This window comes from Heloderma suspectum, chromosome Z, assembly GCF_057233095.1.
Source record: "Heloderma suspectum isolate Gila_16-S chromosome Z, 16-S_ref, whole genome shotgun sequence".
In the NCBI taxonomy this organism is placed as follows: domain Eukaryota; kingdom Metazoa; phylum Chordata; class Lepidosauria; order Squamata; family Helodermatidae; genus Heloderma; species Heloderma suspectum.
In genome coordinates, this window is record NC_139476.1 from 6,156,019 (window position 1) to 6,172,795 (window position 16,777).

Genomic DNA, 16,777 nt, shown 5'->3' on the forward strand with positions numbered 1-16,777 from the left:
GAAATATTAGTCAAGAAATACCCCCGCCCGCTAAAGAAAACAAAAACCCAAACCATGATAAAACTGGCAACGACAACCGGCCAGCAGGTGTCGCTGTCCGGCGGGTGCCGCTCAGGCGGGCACGGCGCAGCGACGGATTTCGCCCCCCAGAGGTCGCTGCGGCCGGCTTTCCCTTGCACTTCGCCCGCATTTTGTAACCTGCGCTCTTCGCTTTTGCTTCCTTTGCCGCCTCGGTGCGATATAAGCGGCGGCGAGGATTGGCCGGGAGTATGTGCTTTACCTCTGAGCTCTGGTTGTTGTTGTTCAGTCGTTCAGTCGTGTCCGACTCTTCGTGACCCCATGGACCACAGCACGCCAGGCCTTCCTGTCCTGCGCTCTCTCCCGGAGCGTGCTCAAGTCCATATTCATTGCATCGGTGATGCTATCTAGCCATCTCATCCTCTGCCGTCCCCTTCTCCTTTGGCCTTCAGTCTTTCCCAGCATCAGGGCCTTTTCCAGGGAGTTTTCTCTTCGCATTAGGTGGCCAAAATATTGGAGCTTCAGCTTCAGTATCTGTCCTTCCAATGAGCAGTCAGGGTTGATTTCCTTTAGGATAGACTGATTGGACCTCCTTGCAGTCCAGGGGACTCGTAAGAGTCTTCTCCAGCACCACAGTTCGAAAGCATCAATTCGTCGGCGCTCAGCCCTCCTTACAGTCCAGCTCTCACAGCCATACATTACCACTGGGAAAACCATAGCCTTGATTAGACGGACCTTTGTCGGCAAGGTGATGTCTCTGCTTCCTACTATGCTGTCTAGGTTGGCCATAGCTTTCCTCCCAAGGAGCAAGCGTCTTTTAATTTCATGGCTACAGTCACCGTCTGCGGTGATCTTGGAACCCAAGAAAGTAAAATCTGTCACTGCTTCCATTTCTTCCCCTTCTATATGCCAGGAAGTGATGGGGCCAGATGCCATGATCTTCGTTTTTTTAATGTTGAGTTTCAAACCAGCTTTTGCACTCTCCTCTTTCACCCTCAACAGGAGGCTCTTTAGATCCTCTTCGCTTTCTGCCATTAGGGTGGTATCGTCTGCATATCGGAGGTTGTTGATAATTCTCCCAGCAATCTTAATTCCGACCTGTGATTCATCCAACCCGGCATTTCTCATGATGTACTCTGCATATAAGTTAAATAAGCAGGGCGACAATATGCAGCCTTGTCGTACTCCTTTCCCAATTTTGAACCACTCGGTTGTTCCATGTCTGGTTCTTACTGTTGCTTCTTGACCCTCGTACAGGTTTCTCAGGAGACAGGTAAGGTGGTCTGGTACTCCCATCTCTTTAAGAATTCGCAACAGTTTGTTGTGATCCACACAATCAAAGGCTTTAGCGTAGTCAATGAAGCAGAAATAGACGTTTTTCTGGAATTCTCTTGCTTTCTCCATGATGCAGCGAATGTTGGCGATTTGATCTCTAGTTCCTCTGCCTCTTCGAAACCCAGCTTGTACTTCCGGTAGTTCTCGGTTCACAGAAGATCCCCTTCATGGATCACTGCCTTGTTGTGGCGAAGGGGCTTGCGTAACTCAGTGAAGCCATAAGCTATGCCGTGCAGGGCCACCCAAGACGGACAGGTCATGGCAGAGAGTTCTGACAAAATGTGGTCCACTGGAGAAGGAAATGGCAACCCACTCCAGTATTCTTGCCAAGAAAACCCCATGGAACGTATCACAAGGCTGAGCTCTGGTATTTCCCCCTAAAAAAAAAACTAAACTAAGTTTCTAGTCCTCATGGTTCCGAATACAAAGTTAGTTTTCCTTGGCGTGGGAGTTTTATCATTAATTGTTTTTAACTGTTCCAATTGTTTTAATGTATGTCCTTACATGGGATGGGGTAGGGGAAACATGGGACTTACTCCTGAGTATGCATGCATAAGATTGCAATGGCATGTCTCATTGGGGATCTAGGGCAGCTAGTGCAGAAGGAACCTCCCTGTAGTTGGGATGGTGCTATGATTTAAGCGAGTTTGAAATGCAAAACTGCACATGCTCAAGAGGTTTTTTTATATATACAAAAAATCAGGATAGGTAAATAGTTTTATTGTTCTAACATATTAGGTATGTAGAAGCAGTTTTCAAGCAGGGAATGGGACTTCATGGAGGTGGGGGGGGGAATTGTAGTTTTGTGTTTCAGACCTGAAGTAAGACACATGGCCATGTAAGCCCCTCCCCCCCATAATCCATAAATTAATGGATGAATTAAATCCATTAATTCCAAGGCCTACAATTACCTAGCTGCACCATTGGGATCAGTTTAGTGGGGCTCCGCCACGACACCGGTTGCAATCCAAGCTGATTTGCATGGGCAAAAGGCCCCCCAGTTGCCAGTCCGTTTGAATCACAGCCCCAAATAATGCTCCTTGCTTAGCAGATCTACCAGAGGTCTCCTTTCTGTTAAATCAACATAACTTGCAAACAGTCCTGGGTTCAAGTCTTGCGGAGGGCTGGGAAAGACACCCCCCCCGCCGCCGCCCAAATGTGAAACCCTGGAGAGTCAGTGCCAGTTAAAAGCAAGATATAAGGCACCTGAGTCTGGCTTGATGTAAGGTTTCCTCTTTCAGTTTAGAACCATGAGGACTGGAACCTTTTTTAGGGGAGAGGAGCACTGATCAGCGGCAGAACGCACACATCGTGTGCAGATGGTTCCAAATTCAGTCCTTGGCATCTCCAGAGAGGGAGGATGGAAGGATGGAAAAAGTCCTGCAGGAAACCCTGCAGAACCCCTGCCTCTAGGAGTAAACTATACTGAGCCAAATGGAGCAGAGGTCCAACTTGGTAGAAGGCCGATTTCTGTGCCCCTAACAATCAGTCCATCCTAAAGGAAACCAACCCTAAGTACTCACTGGAAGGACAGATACTGAAGCTGAAGCTCCAATATTTTGGCCACCTAATGCAAAGAGAAAACTCCCTGGAAAAGACCCTGATGCTGGGAAAGACTGAGGGCAAAAGGAGGAGGGGACGGCAGAGGATGAGATGGCTGGATAGCATCACGGATGCAATGAATATGAACTTGAGCACGCTCCGGGAGAGAGCGCAGGACAGGAAGGCCTGGCGTGCTACGGTTCATGGGGTCACGAAGAGTCGGACACGACTGAACAGCAACAACAAACTCTAAAAAGAAAGAGAATGGGTCTCACTTGCTGGCTCAAATGTGTGGGAGAAGGCTTTTGTTAGCAGCAGGAAAAAAGTGCACTGCACATGCTCAGAGGCACTCTCCTTTCATTGGCCGTTTTACCAAAGAGCAGTTGGAGCAGGTTTGAGGAGAAGCTCCATGCTCTATCAATGAGGCCCTAGATCAGCCTTCCCCAACCTGATGTTTTGGACTACAGATCCCATTACCTCCAGGCAGCATGGCCAATTGTCAGGGATGATGGGAGTTTTAATACAAAATATCTGGGGAAAGCAGGGTGCCTACCCTCAGCTTAAAGTTCTCCTCCTGTACAACAGACACACATTTCTGGTGTGGTGTAGTGGTGAGAGTGCCCTCCTCAGGAGAACCGGGTTCAAATCCCCACCCAGCCATGAAACTGACTGGGTGATCTTGGGCCTGTTGCTATAACTCTCATCCTAACCTACCTCTAGGGTTGTTGTGAGTTGTGTGTGTGGGGGAGAGAAGTGGCAATAACTCACAGCCTTAGCTACCTCGCAGGGCTGTTGTGAGGATTTTTAAAAAGGACAGAGAATTATGGATACTGCCCCTGAGAGGAAGGGTGGGGATACAAATAAATACACTCTGAAAAGAGCATGTCGGTGGAGTTGGCTCTCCTAAACAGGCTTGTGCTATTTCTTTAAAAGAAAACAGGAAATAAAAAAGGCAACAATTGGAGATGTGGAATTGCAGCCCTGCTGCAAGATGTGTTGAATCCTATATGTAATTTTGTGCAGCGCTTAGAAAATGTTAGGTGTGTAACAACAATGAACAATAATTTGCATTATTATTATTATCTACCTGTAATAATAAAAAAGGATGTGTGTCTGTCCATCCATCCATGAGCACCAAAGCACCAAGACGGTGAAACCTAGACACTTGAAATTTGGCATGCATATTAAGGGGTGCTTGGGGTGTGCACCTAGGGTCCCCTTAATATGTTTTTAAATTGCATTAATTAATTTTAATCGAAGCCCGCAGCAACATCTTCAACCACTAGGGGGATAGCTTTCCTAACCAGCACATAGCTTTGTAGTCCATATAGTTTGAAGTCAGGGGGTTCAGTACGCCAAGGGTCGGAGTTGTAGGCCTGCTCACTCCCCCCTGCTGTGGGGCAGCCCCCTCCCTCAGGGGGCTGTGGGGGTGCCCCATGGCAGGGGCTGTGCCTAGGGGTGTCAGTGGGAATGGCTTCACTCAGACAAAGTGGGCACAGTGTGTCCAATGGTGAGAGCTGTATCAAACGGAGAGCTATTCCAACCCGTTCACTTGTTGGTGCGGTCATCGTGGGTACTCACAAAATGGCTGCCAGGTGGGCAGCTTGCCCATTCCTAAAATGGCTGCTGTCGTGGGCATTTCTTTCCCAGAAGGCAAATGGGCGAGACTAAAAGGAAAGTCACTTGCCCAAGAACCTACGTTCTTAGCTCCAAGACACAAAACGCTCTTTTGAACTCAAATAAAGATGGTGCCAGAGGGCAGCATTTTGCTTTGTGGCATGCCAGCCTCCTAGGTTTTCTTTTAAAAAGTGTAATTAAAAAAGAAATTTTAAGAAATGAACCAAAAATCAAGAGAGGCAGGGAGCATGGCGGGCATTAAGAGAGCTTTCTGCAGGCACATTGGTGTATATGGGGCCACACAGGAGACCACTGCTGTTAGCAATATGGGGGAACAAACCTGCCCTTGAAGGTGTAAACAGGAATTAAACACAGCTCAATAGTCCAATTAAGGGCGCAATCCTATGCATGTTTCGACAGAAAAAAGTCCTACAACTACCAGCATCCTGGCTGGGGAATGCTGCACCTAGTAGGACTTTTCTGTCTGAACATACGTGGGATTGTAGGCCTTTTTCTGTCTAAACATGCATAGGATTGTAGGCCTTTTTTCCTGTCTAAACATGCATAGGATTGTAGGCCTTTTTTCCTGTCTAAACATGCATAGGATTGCACCCTTAGTTGTTTTATTATGTTCCATATTTTTAATGGAAATTCTTTTTAGGTATTTCATTTCTTGTCTATTCTAATAATTTTGTTGTGCCTTGGGTCCTTTTTAAGAGAAAGGCAGCTAAGATTAATGATAATGATAATGATAATGATAATAATAGATAATCTGGAGGGCACCAGGTTGGGGAAGACATCTTTGCTATAGCTAAGCCAAAATACATGCAAGTGAAATAATCACAGTTTCTTCCCCTTGTGTCATTTTGTAGAATGTTTCACCACCTGTCCTAACAGCAGCAGTTGGTAAGGCATATACAGCAAATGCACGGATCTTTACCGAAGCCTTCTGGGTCAGCAGGGGGAGCCAACGGCAAGAGAATGGATGGGGGTCAGGGCAGGCTAGGGATGTCAGATAATTCCGCCACGGATCTTGGTGAGGCCGAATGCCAGTGCATTTGGCCCGCCGAACTCCGTGGTGGAATGAAGCCCCTGCCCCCCCACCCCAAGAAAGGTGCGAAACGGAGCACTTACCTGCTGCCGTCTGCGCTGACTTGCAAATGGTGGCTGCGCTGCGGCCGCCATTCGCTTCCTCATCATAGCTGTGATAGGCTACGTCAATAATTTGTGATAGGCTACGCCATTTGCGTCCCTGCGGAGGCCGTGATAGGCTACGTAAGTATTTACGTAGCCTATCATGGCAAGCTAAAAACAACAACCAGCATACGCAAATGGCGGCGGCTACAGTGACTGCCATTTGCATTCCCTTTTCTTCGCTGTTTTAGCCTACATAAATATTTATATAATCTATTACGGCAATAAAAAAGGGGAACGCAAATGGCGTAGTGGGCGCTATTTGCGGTCCTTCCCCCCCACCTCACCGTAATAGCTTACGTAAATATTTACGTAGGCTAAAATGGCGGGGGGGAAAAAGGAATGCAAATAGCGCCCACTACGCCATTTGCGTTCCCCTTTTTTTCGCCGTAATAGCTTACGTAAATATTCATGTAGGCAAAAACAGCAAAAAAAAGGGAACGCAAATAGCGGCCACTGTAGCTGCCGCCATTTGCGTATGCTGTTTTTTTTTCTTTTCTGCAGGCTGCCCAGTGGCCGGATGTCCGGCTGCGGGCAGCCCCGGCTGGTGGCTCTGCGGAATCTCCGCGGAGCAGAGCCGGCCAGATTAGGATTTCGGGGGGAGGCGCAGAGCTCCCCCCCCCACCGCGAATCACCCCGTTGAAAAGGTAAGTGACTTTCGTACATCCCTAGGGCAGGCAGGGGTGTCACACCACAGAAGCTAGTGCTGCTGCATTGGGGGGAAGGTGCCCGAATGCTTTGCCATAATGGCGCCGCTGACAGTTGGGCATTTTTGATGCTGTAGTTCAGGGCTGGAGCCAGGGTGAGGCCAGTGCCAGCATCTACCCCTTTGGAGCACTGATTTGCCCTGCCTCAGTTTTCCCCCCCCTTTTCTGCTTTGGATTAAAAGCAAGCTTTAAATTGTGCAATATGACCACCTCCATTCATTTGTTTGCAATACTTCTATACCGCTGAATATAACGAAATCTCTAAACAGTTCATGCTCAAATCCACATGTAATACAAGAACAAAACCACATAAAATAATATATAATTAAAAACGTTGCAGCAAAGGCGACAATTTGGAGACCCAGGGCCACAATTCCATCCATGGAATTGTGAAGGTTTTGCACCATCTTTTACGGTGTTCTGGTCAGTCCTAACAAAGGTATTGGTCAGCGCTGTTTATTTAATTGGTTGGTACCGCTAATGTCTCTTATAGTTGTGTTTTTAACTGTGTTTTTAATTGATTTGTTTTTATGTGATGTTTTAATTGAGATCTTGTTTTTAATTTGGATTTTATTGTGAGTTGCCTTGGGTTCCACTTTTTGATGGAAGGCAGGACATAAAATAAGTAAATAAATAAACATTGCCTGCCTAACTCTAGATTTAAGATCCCTCCCCCGGACTACAACTCCAATCATCCTCAGCCAGCACAGCACAGCTTGAGTTTTCTTTTTAATCATGGCTTTATTTATTTATTTATTACCTTTCTATCCTGCTTTGCCTCCAAGGAGCTCACGGTGGTGGCCTATATGTCCCCCCCCCCGGCCCTACTTTATCCTCCAAACGACCCTTTGAGGTAGGTTAGGTCAAGAGATAACTGGCTGGCTCGAGGCTGCCCAGGGAGCATTGTAACAAATGAACAGGGGAATTTGAACCTGGCTCTCTGTGGCCCTACTCTAACACTTTAACTTTTTAGATCTGGAAAAGGCGCCGGAAAAGGCATCCCAATGCTGGAGCAACTCCCCCATGAGGAAAGTTTATCATGTTTGGGTCTCTTTAGCTTAGAAAAACGCTGAGGGACTTGATAGAGGTGTACAAAAGATGTGATGAAAGTGGACAGGGAGAAGTATTACTAGAATACGAGAACCCAATGGGGTCATCCATTGAAGATGATTGGTGGGAGATTCAGGAGAGATAAAAGGACTTTTTCACACAGCATAGAGTTAAACTGTGGAACTCACTTCCACAAGATGTAGTGATGGCCTCCAATGTGGATGGCATTAAGAGCAGATTGGCTATCAATGGAGACTAGTCATGACTGCTATGAATTTCTTCTAGTATCAGAGACAGCATACTGGGGAACCCAAGTGGGAGGATGCTATTGCACTTAAATCCAGCTTGTGGGCTTCCCATTCGGGCTTCTGGTTGGTCGCTGTGGGAACAGAATGCTGGACTAGAGAGGCCTTTGGTCTAGCCCAGCACAGCTGTTCTTGTTTTCTTCAAGGAGACTTTCTCCCCACCCCATTGGTTGAGCTGCTGTGATGTTGTGGAATGTTCACAAGCACCATAACAGCTAAAGGAACAGATGGAAGAAGAAGAAGAAGAAGACGACGACTGCCCGGGAATACAGAGACTCTATTTTGCTAAGTCCTCCGCCCCATAAGGAACGAACTGAATGTCCATCTTGGCCAGCATGCTGTTTCCAGAGCAGCCAACCAGATGCCCTGATGTGAGCCCCCGAGCAGGACAAGTTAATCAACCAGCAGAGGGTGGCCTTCTTATCTCGGGAAGGGACCGTGCTTCGGTGGCAGAGCCCCTGCTTTGCCTGAGGAGCGTCCTGGGTTCAATCTCCACTTAAAAGGATTCGGTCAAAGGTGATCAGAAAGACTCTGAGTCTCCGGAGAGCTTTCTCTTGAAATTGGCCCTTTATTTTTGGACCATGAGGACTGGAAACGTAGTGTCTTTAGGCTCAATGGCAGTGCAGAAGGTTCAAAGTCAGTTAAAAGGGTCAGGGAGTAGCTGACGGGAAAGACCCCTAGAGATCTGCCACGGATCCAGCTCCTTAGGGAAAAGTCAGCTCGTGTGGTCCGCATAATCTCAGTGTCCAATGAAGTACACCAGCGCCATGCCGTCTGGCTTGCTCACTTGAGTCATATCTGGAGTGGTTTTGCTCTAGAAACTTCTTTTTTTGATTACCTGTCTTGGTGCCCCGGCACACTCCCTGTGTGACCCAGCCGGTGTGAGTTTGATTTGTGTACTGTTGCTGGGCTGGGCAGTTCAGCCTTGTGGCAGGGTGTGGATCCATGAAAACAGGTTTGAAATCCACAATCACCTGCCAGGAATTGGATGGCATCCAGGCAATTAAACAAGGGTAACCTTGGTCTGGGCACTTTCTTGCGCATGCTCTCTCTCTCTCTCTCTCTCTCTCTCATTATTTCCCATTCCCTTCTTCCTCTTTTCCCTTGCCCTCCCTTCTCTTTATCCATCTTTTCTTTCTACCTCTGAGCTTTTGTCCATTCTTTTCCTTCATCCATCTTTCTCCTTCCCCTTCCGTCCTTCCTTCCTTTCCCTTCCGTTCTCTTTATCCATGTTTTTTTCATTCTCTGCTCCCTTCCCTTCCCCTCCCTCCCTTTCATTCTTTTGTTCTCTCTCCTTCCTTCTCTTTCACTCTCTCTTCTTTCTCTTTCATTCTGATTCTCTCTCTCTTTCATTTTCTCACTCCTCCACTCTCTCCTCCTCCTTCTGTCTCTCTCCTGTTTCATTCTTTCCTTCTCTCTCTCTTTCATTCTGTCTCTCTCTCCTTTCTCTCTCTTTCATTCTCTTTCTCTCTCTCTCTCCTTTTATTTATTATTTATTATTTATTTATTACATTTATACCCCGCCGTTTTTCCTCTTGCACGGAACCCAAGGCAGCTTACATTATCCTCCTCCTCTCCACTTTATCCTCACAACAACAACCCTGTGAGGTGGGTTGGGCTGAGAGTCTGTGACTGGCCCAAAGTCACCCAGTGAGCTTCCGTGGCCGAGTGGGGACTAGAACCCGGATCTCCCTGCTCCCAGTCCAACACTCTTGCCACTACACCACGCTGGCTTTTTTCTCTCTCTCTCTCTCTCTCTCTCTCTTGTTGTCTCTTTCATTTTCACTCTCTCTCCTCTGAAGTGGAGAAAGGAAGGGAAAAGGGACAGAAGAAGAGCAAAATAAAAGAATAGAGCACGAATTCAGTTTTGGGGAAGCTCTCAGGGGTCACATTCCAGTGATGGGCTGACTTTAAAGAAAAGGGGTGGGGCCAAAGGCAAAAGGGGTGGGCCTGAAATACCAAAATATCCGCATATTGTAGCTTCAAGCTCCTAAGCACATCAGAACATCAGAAGAGCCCTGCTGGACCAGACCAGGGGTCCATCCAGTCCAGCATTCTGTTCACACAGTGGCCAACCAGCTGTCGACCAGGAAACCACACATGAGCGCAACAGCACCCTCTCACCCATGTTCCCCAGCAACTGGTGTACATAGGCTCACTGCCTCTGGTACTGGAGGTAGCACATAGCCATCAAGACTAGTAGCCATCCATAGCCTTTTCCTCCAGGAATTTATCCAACCCCTTTTTAAACTCATCCAAATTGGTGGTGATCCCTACATCCTGTGGTAGCAAATTCCATAGTTTAACTCTGTGCTGTGTGAAGAAGCCCTTCCTTTGATCTGTCCTGAATCTCCCACCAAGCAGGTTCATGAGATGACCCCTCTGGGTTCTAGTATTTTGAGAAAGGGAGAAAAATGTCTCCCTGTCCACATTCCCCACACCAGGCTTCATTTTGTAGACCTCTCTCATGTCTCCCCTGACCCTCCTTTTTTCCAAGCTAAACAATCCCAGCTGCTGTAAGCTTCTCTCATAGGGGAGATGCTCCAGGCCCTTGATCATTTTAGTTGCCCTTTTCTGCACAAAAGCTGGGAAAGTGCCAAATGATTGGTGGCTGGGGGAAAAGGGGTGAAGGCTGTTAATCCATTGTATCTACTTTTGGTTTCAACACAAAATTGAGATCTGAGCTTTACACGAAGAGCATTTCTTTTCCTGCTTTTCCATTACATAACCTCTAGATGGTAATATGGTGTAGTGCAGTTGCACAAGCGGAAATAGCGTTTTCTTTCATTTCCACAAATAATACCACATTGTCTGTACTATTAAAAAAAAAAAAAAAAAAGCCTCACCAAAAGACCTGTTTAAAAACCGAAGTGAAACTGCAGGGTCACATCTTTGTCTAAAGAACCCACAAACTACCATGAATAGGGAATGAGGAGCGCACAATGAATGCCTCGTGTAGCAAAGCTCAGCATCTTCTTCCAAAGCTGCCCAGGTCTTTCAACATCTGTTGCAACACGTGTTGCTGCTCTTTTGGCATTTCGGTTGACACAAAATGTTTTTTCTCCCTGTTCTCAGATAAGGTATCAAGTTCAACCCAGTTTCCAAGCTGCTTGCAGAGCGCCGGATCTTTCCACAGCGGATATCCATCACAATCCATCATGGCTGCTCAAGAACCTGCAGAATCCAGCAGTCCCTTATTTATTTACAGCATTTTTTACCCTGCTGTTCAACACGAAAAGGCTTACAAAGATGAATAATGTGAGACAGACCCCGCCCTCAGGCTTACAATCTAAAAAAGACACAACAGAAAAGGAAAAGGGATTGGGAGGGAAAAGGAAAAAAAGAAGAAGCCAAACTCAGGCATCAGATCTGAGTTTCAACAGTCTTATAGGCGTTCCTTCTGGCAGGAAAGGGTGAAAACTAGAAACGAGCAACATGATTGGCTAGCGCAGGGGTGCACCACACAGGCCCTGACATGACCTCAGTGCGGTGCCTGATGGTAGTGCAGGGGTGGCGCCAAGGGTCGGCATGGTTGGGCATCTGCCAAGGGCCCACACCCCAACAGGGGCCCGCTGACAGAAGCGCCTTGGACTAGCTCCTCTTCCCTCTTGCAACCTGCTTTTCACCTGCCTCTTGCTCTTGGTTCCCTGCCAGCCAAGCAAGCAAGCGGTGGCCATGATGGATGAGGAGTAAAAGCAGCTGGCGACAGCGGCAGTGCGAAGGTTGGCTCACTGAAGGAGAGGGTCCCTTGGGGGTGCCTTGCCCAAGGGCCCTCGAAAACCTGCAGCCAGCACTACCCAAATGGCTCCAGCTGGAAAAAAAATCGCGACAATCACGGTGCTAGATCATCGGCCTACCTCTGATCCACCAAACAACGAGGTGCGAAGGCGATTCAAGGACTTCATTTGTATTACCCTCACCCACCCTTTCCAGGTTGTGGGAATCTCAACCTCTTCCTAGTTTGAAACCCCCAGGCTGCCTGTCTGCAAGCAGTTTCTTTCTCCATGTCTCTCTCTCTCTCCTCCTCCTCCCTCCTGCAAGATCTCAGTTTAATTTGATCTCCGTCTGGAAGCGGAGCCTACACTTGCATGTCAATAATTCTGCTTCTGCAAACCTGTGGGACATTTCTCACCGACTCAGCTAGCACTCAAGCAGACTGGCGCTAATCTAGATACGCTGGGGATCACCCCCGCATTGGCTGCGGCTTGCATAAGGCAAGATGGGGCGATGGGGCAAGTCAGCAGCAGCTCCAAGCGACCAGAGGCAAAACCCGCAACTTGCGTTTCGCTTGCCCTGTCTTGCCTGGGAAAAGCTGAGGGCTCTGTTTTGCTGTTGCACGCTCCACAAAGCCTATCCAATGCTGTTTGCGTCTTTGGGAGAGACCCGTGTTGTCCTCTTGAAAGATCCCCCCGAGATCTCCTGCTGTCAGGGCTCCCCCGTCCGCTGTGCTTTTCTGATGTTTGCATGCAAGAATTTGGCCGAAGCATCTTCCTGGACTTGGGAATCCAGTTGACTGCTGCATTGCGAGGTGGAGAACGCTGGTGTTGAAGGGATGGATTCCCAGGACTTTTTGATTAGCAGGGGTCATCCACCAACCCCCTCACACTTCCCTGTTCCCGCTGAGCTGAGCTAGAATCCTGACAGTTGCTGGGGGGAAATGAATCTCCCCAGTGACAACAGATTGTCCCATGTCATAATGCCAAGTATTTGGGGGTGGCTTGATCTCGAATGGGCAATAAAGACCTGTCAGCTTTGCAAAAGATCATCAGCTCAGCCCCCCCGGACTTTGGCTCATTTCCCTGCATCAAACTGGGCCGTGTTACGGGATTTCCATTTTTTGAAAAATTGGATGAAAAGACATTTGTGCAAATTACAGCTGCAATTTGTGTAATTTATGCAGTTTGCAGCCAAAATTTGCATAATTTATGCACTTTGAGGCTGAAATTTGCAAATTTCTTTTTACATAACCCCCCTCCCCCAAATGGAAACATTCCTGGATTTCAGGGGGAAACACATCACACAGCCCACAAATGCGAGTTCAGTCAGGTGCAGTCCCCTCTAGGCTGAAGAAGCTGCTAATGAATTCCAGGTCAGGCAGTAGAAAAGGTGGTGTCATCTCTGTCCTTATCACTGAAGAGGATGCCGACATGGCTGGTTGCTGGATAATGTGGAGGGGTTAATCACTCTCAAATAAGTGATGCCATCAGCCCTCAAGGAGGCAGTGATAAGACCGCTCTTAAAGAAGCCCTCCTTGGATCCTCAAGTTCTGAACAACTTTCGCCCAGTCTCAAATCTGCCATTTTTGGGCAAGGTGACTGAGCGGGTGGTGGTGGTGCAGTTGAAGGCACACTTGGAAGAAACTGATTATCTAGACCCATTTCAGTCGGGCTTCAGGCCTGGGCATGGGACAGAAACGGCCTTGGTCGCCTTGGTGGATGATATGAGGAGGGCTCTGGATAGGGGTGAATGCTCCTTCCTTGTTCTCCTCGGCCTCTCAGCGGCTTTTGATACCGTTGACCACGGTATCCTCCTGGACCGCCTGGAGGGGTTGGGCATTGGAGACACTGTATTGCGGTGGTTCCAGTCCTTCCTCTCCGGCAGGTACCAGAGGGTAGCACTGGGAGAGGAGGTTTCGGACCCATGGCCACTTACTTGTGGGGTGCCACAGGGTTCCATCCTCTCCCCGATGCTATTTAACATCTATGTGAAGCCGCTGGGGCTATCATCAGGAGGTTTGGGGTGCAGTGTCATCAATATGCGGATGACACGCAGCTCTACCACTCGTTCAAATCTTCACCAAGGTTGGCCGTAGAATCCCTGTCCAAATGTCTGGAGACGGTGAGTGGCTGGATGGGGAGGAATAAGCTGAAGCTGAACCCTGACAAGACGGAGGTACTTTTGGTGGGAGACAAGAGGAGGCTGGGGGATGTTGACCTGGTGTTGAATGGGGTATGGCTACCCTTGAAAGACCAGGTCTGCAGCCTGGGGGTCATTTTGGACTCCCAGCTGTCCATGGAGGCTCAGGTGTCAGCTGTGAGCCGGACAGCGCTGTATCAAATCCATCTGATACGGCGGCTGCGCCCCTTCCTTCCCGACCATCTGCTCCCATCGGTAGTACATGCCCTGGTCTCCTCTCGTTTAGACTACTGTAATGCGCTCTACGTGGGGTTACCCTTGAAGACGGTTTGGAAGCTGCAGCTGGTACAGAACGCGGCGGCTCGCCTCATTAAAGGCAGCCGCCGGCGAGATCACATCACTCCAGTGCTGAAGGAGTTGCACTGGTTACCAGTTGTTTTCCGGGCCAAATTCAAGGTGTTGGTTTTGACCTTTAAAACCCTATATGGTTCCGGCCCAGCCTATCTTAAGGAGCGCCTCCAGCAACACCAGACAGGCCGCTTAACAAGATCAGCCTCGGATGGCCTTCTCTCTGTCCCATCAGCCAGGACAGCTAGACTGGTGGGGATGAGGGAGAGGGCCTTTTCTGTGGTGGCCCCCACTCTGTGGAACTCCCTCCCTAGGGAACTCCGTCATGCCCCCTCTTTAATGAGCTTCCGTCGTGCATTAAAAACGTGGTTGTTCAGGCAGGCATTTGGGGTGGGTTAGGGTATTTTAAAAAAAAATTTATGGTAGAATTTTATTGTTTTAAATTGTTTTATGGTGTGTTGTACATCGCCCAGAGTGGCTGGGTGACCAGCCAAATGGGCGATTAATAAATTTAATAAATAATAATAATAATAATAATAATCAAATAAGTCTTCCAGGGTTTCTTGTGCAGCACCAAACTTGACTAGAGGGGTGGCGGGGGGTGGTGGTGTAGCATTGATCTATCGGGATTCCACCCCCCTGGTCAGATACCCCATCCAACACTCAGCTAGTTTTAAGTGTCTGTACTTAGCGTTGGGCACAGGAGCCAGGATTGATAGGGATTCTGTTGATGTGCCGTCCGCCCCCCTATCCAATGGTCTTGCTGCCTGAGCTGGTCCCATGCGTGGTATTGAGGCCGCCGGAGCTTTAGCCTTGGGGAACTTGAATATTCATGCTGAGATTACCTTGTCCAATTAGGTTTCAGACCTGGTTATGGGACTGGTGGTTGACTTACGCCAGGGAATGGATGGGGGGAATGCAACCCTGTTCATTCTTCTGGACCTCTCAGTGGTTTGTGATTCCATCGACCATGGCATTCTTCTGGGTCGTTTATCTGGGTTGGGAGGCACATTTTTGAAGTGGTTCCGGTCCTTCCTGGAGGTGCGATCTCAGAAGGTGGCGCTGGGGGACTTTTGTTCCACCCAATGGCTGTTACCTTGTGGGGTGCCACCAGGCTCCATCCTGTCCCCCTGCTTTTTAACCTCTATGTGAATGCGCTGGGGAGGTCATCAGGAGGTTTGGGCTGAAGTCTTATCAGTATGCAGCTGATGCTCAGCTCTGCCTCTTGTTTCCATCTGCACATCTCAGGGAGGCTGTGGAACTCTTGAACCAGTGTCTGGAGGCTGTTTTGGGGTGGATGAGGGTGAACAAGCTGAACCTTAATCCAGAGAAGACAGAGGTACTGTGGGCTGGGAAACCAGCTACTCTGGATGGAGGTTGACAACTGGCCTTAGATGGGGTTGCGCTCCCCCTGAAAGACCAAATGTGCAGTCTGGAAGTCCTCCAGGTGGCTGCAGTGTCCAGCAGCGCATTTTAACAGCTTAGGTAGGTACACCAACTGGACAGGACGGACCTCACCTCAGTTATCCACACACTAGTGACGTCCAGGCTGGACTACTGTAATGGGCTGTATGTGGGGCTGCCTTTGAAGATGGGTCAGAAACTCCAGCTGGTGCAGAATGCAGCTGCCCAAGTGTTGGTAGGGGCAATTTGATTTGATCGTATAATGCCTATGTTGTGCCAGTTTCACTGGTTACCAGTGTGTTTCCGAGCCCAATTGAAAGTACTGGTTTTGACCTTTAAAGCCTTAAACGGTTTGGGATCAAATTGCTTGAAGGACCGCCTTTGCCTGTAACAGCCTGCCTGCACTTTAAGAACAGGAAGAGAGGGCGTTCTCAGTTGCCCACTGTCAGGGTTCCCCTTATGACCTGGACCTCCTGAGCAACTCCTTAAGGCTCTCTTGCATCCTTAAGAGTCCCACCTTCCTTCTTTAAAACTTCCCCTTCCCAGTAATGTGGGGTTTAGGGGGTAGACATGGGGTGACTGACACTTCAGACACCCGGGGTTTAACCACAACAGTTTACAGGTAAATTAAAGCAAGCGAATCACAACTAAAGGTATTTACAGAATAGAGCTGAGTGATACAAAAGGCATTAAGAGAAAATAAAGGTTGCAAAAACACAAGTTCCTCTACCCTAGCTGCACTTAGACCTCTCTAGGCTGCTTCTTCCTGCTCTGGTCTTCCTCTCTCTCTGGTCTCCCTTTACACCATCTCTCTCCCCATTTTTATCCCCTCCTTCCCCAAAACCGAAAGTACTGTTTCAAACCTAGAGAAATGAAACCTAACTCAGGAAAATGAAACTTAACTGGGGAAATGAAACTGCTCTTCTCAGGGTTACACCCCAGGCCTCTAGGCATGATTTTTTCTTTTCCTTGCCTCTGTAGGCCTCAAACCTTCACACCCACCTGTAAAGGAGTTAGGTGGTGAGGGGGTCCATCATGCTTCATCGCTGCAGGCCTTTAAGGAGGCCTTGGAAACATGATGTTACCCTTGCCTTTTCCTGACATGATTGCTGTTGTTGCTGTTTTGTTGCCTGGTTTTGTTGTTCGTTTTTATAGCTTTTTTGGTTGTTTTTATTGTGTTTTTAATTGCTATTAATATTGTATTGGTTGCATGTGTTTTTATTGTTGCACGCTGCTTGCGGGTGGGGTGGGGGTTTGCCCTGAAAGGTGGACAAGAAATTTGTTAAATACAGCAAATAAATGAATGCCTGCACTTCCAAATTTATGACTACACCACTGTGTGGGGCTAGGGGTGGGGGAGAGTTTTCTCCACCAGGTTCGATTGGTCAGCGATGCTTGTCG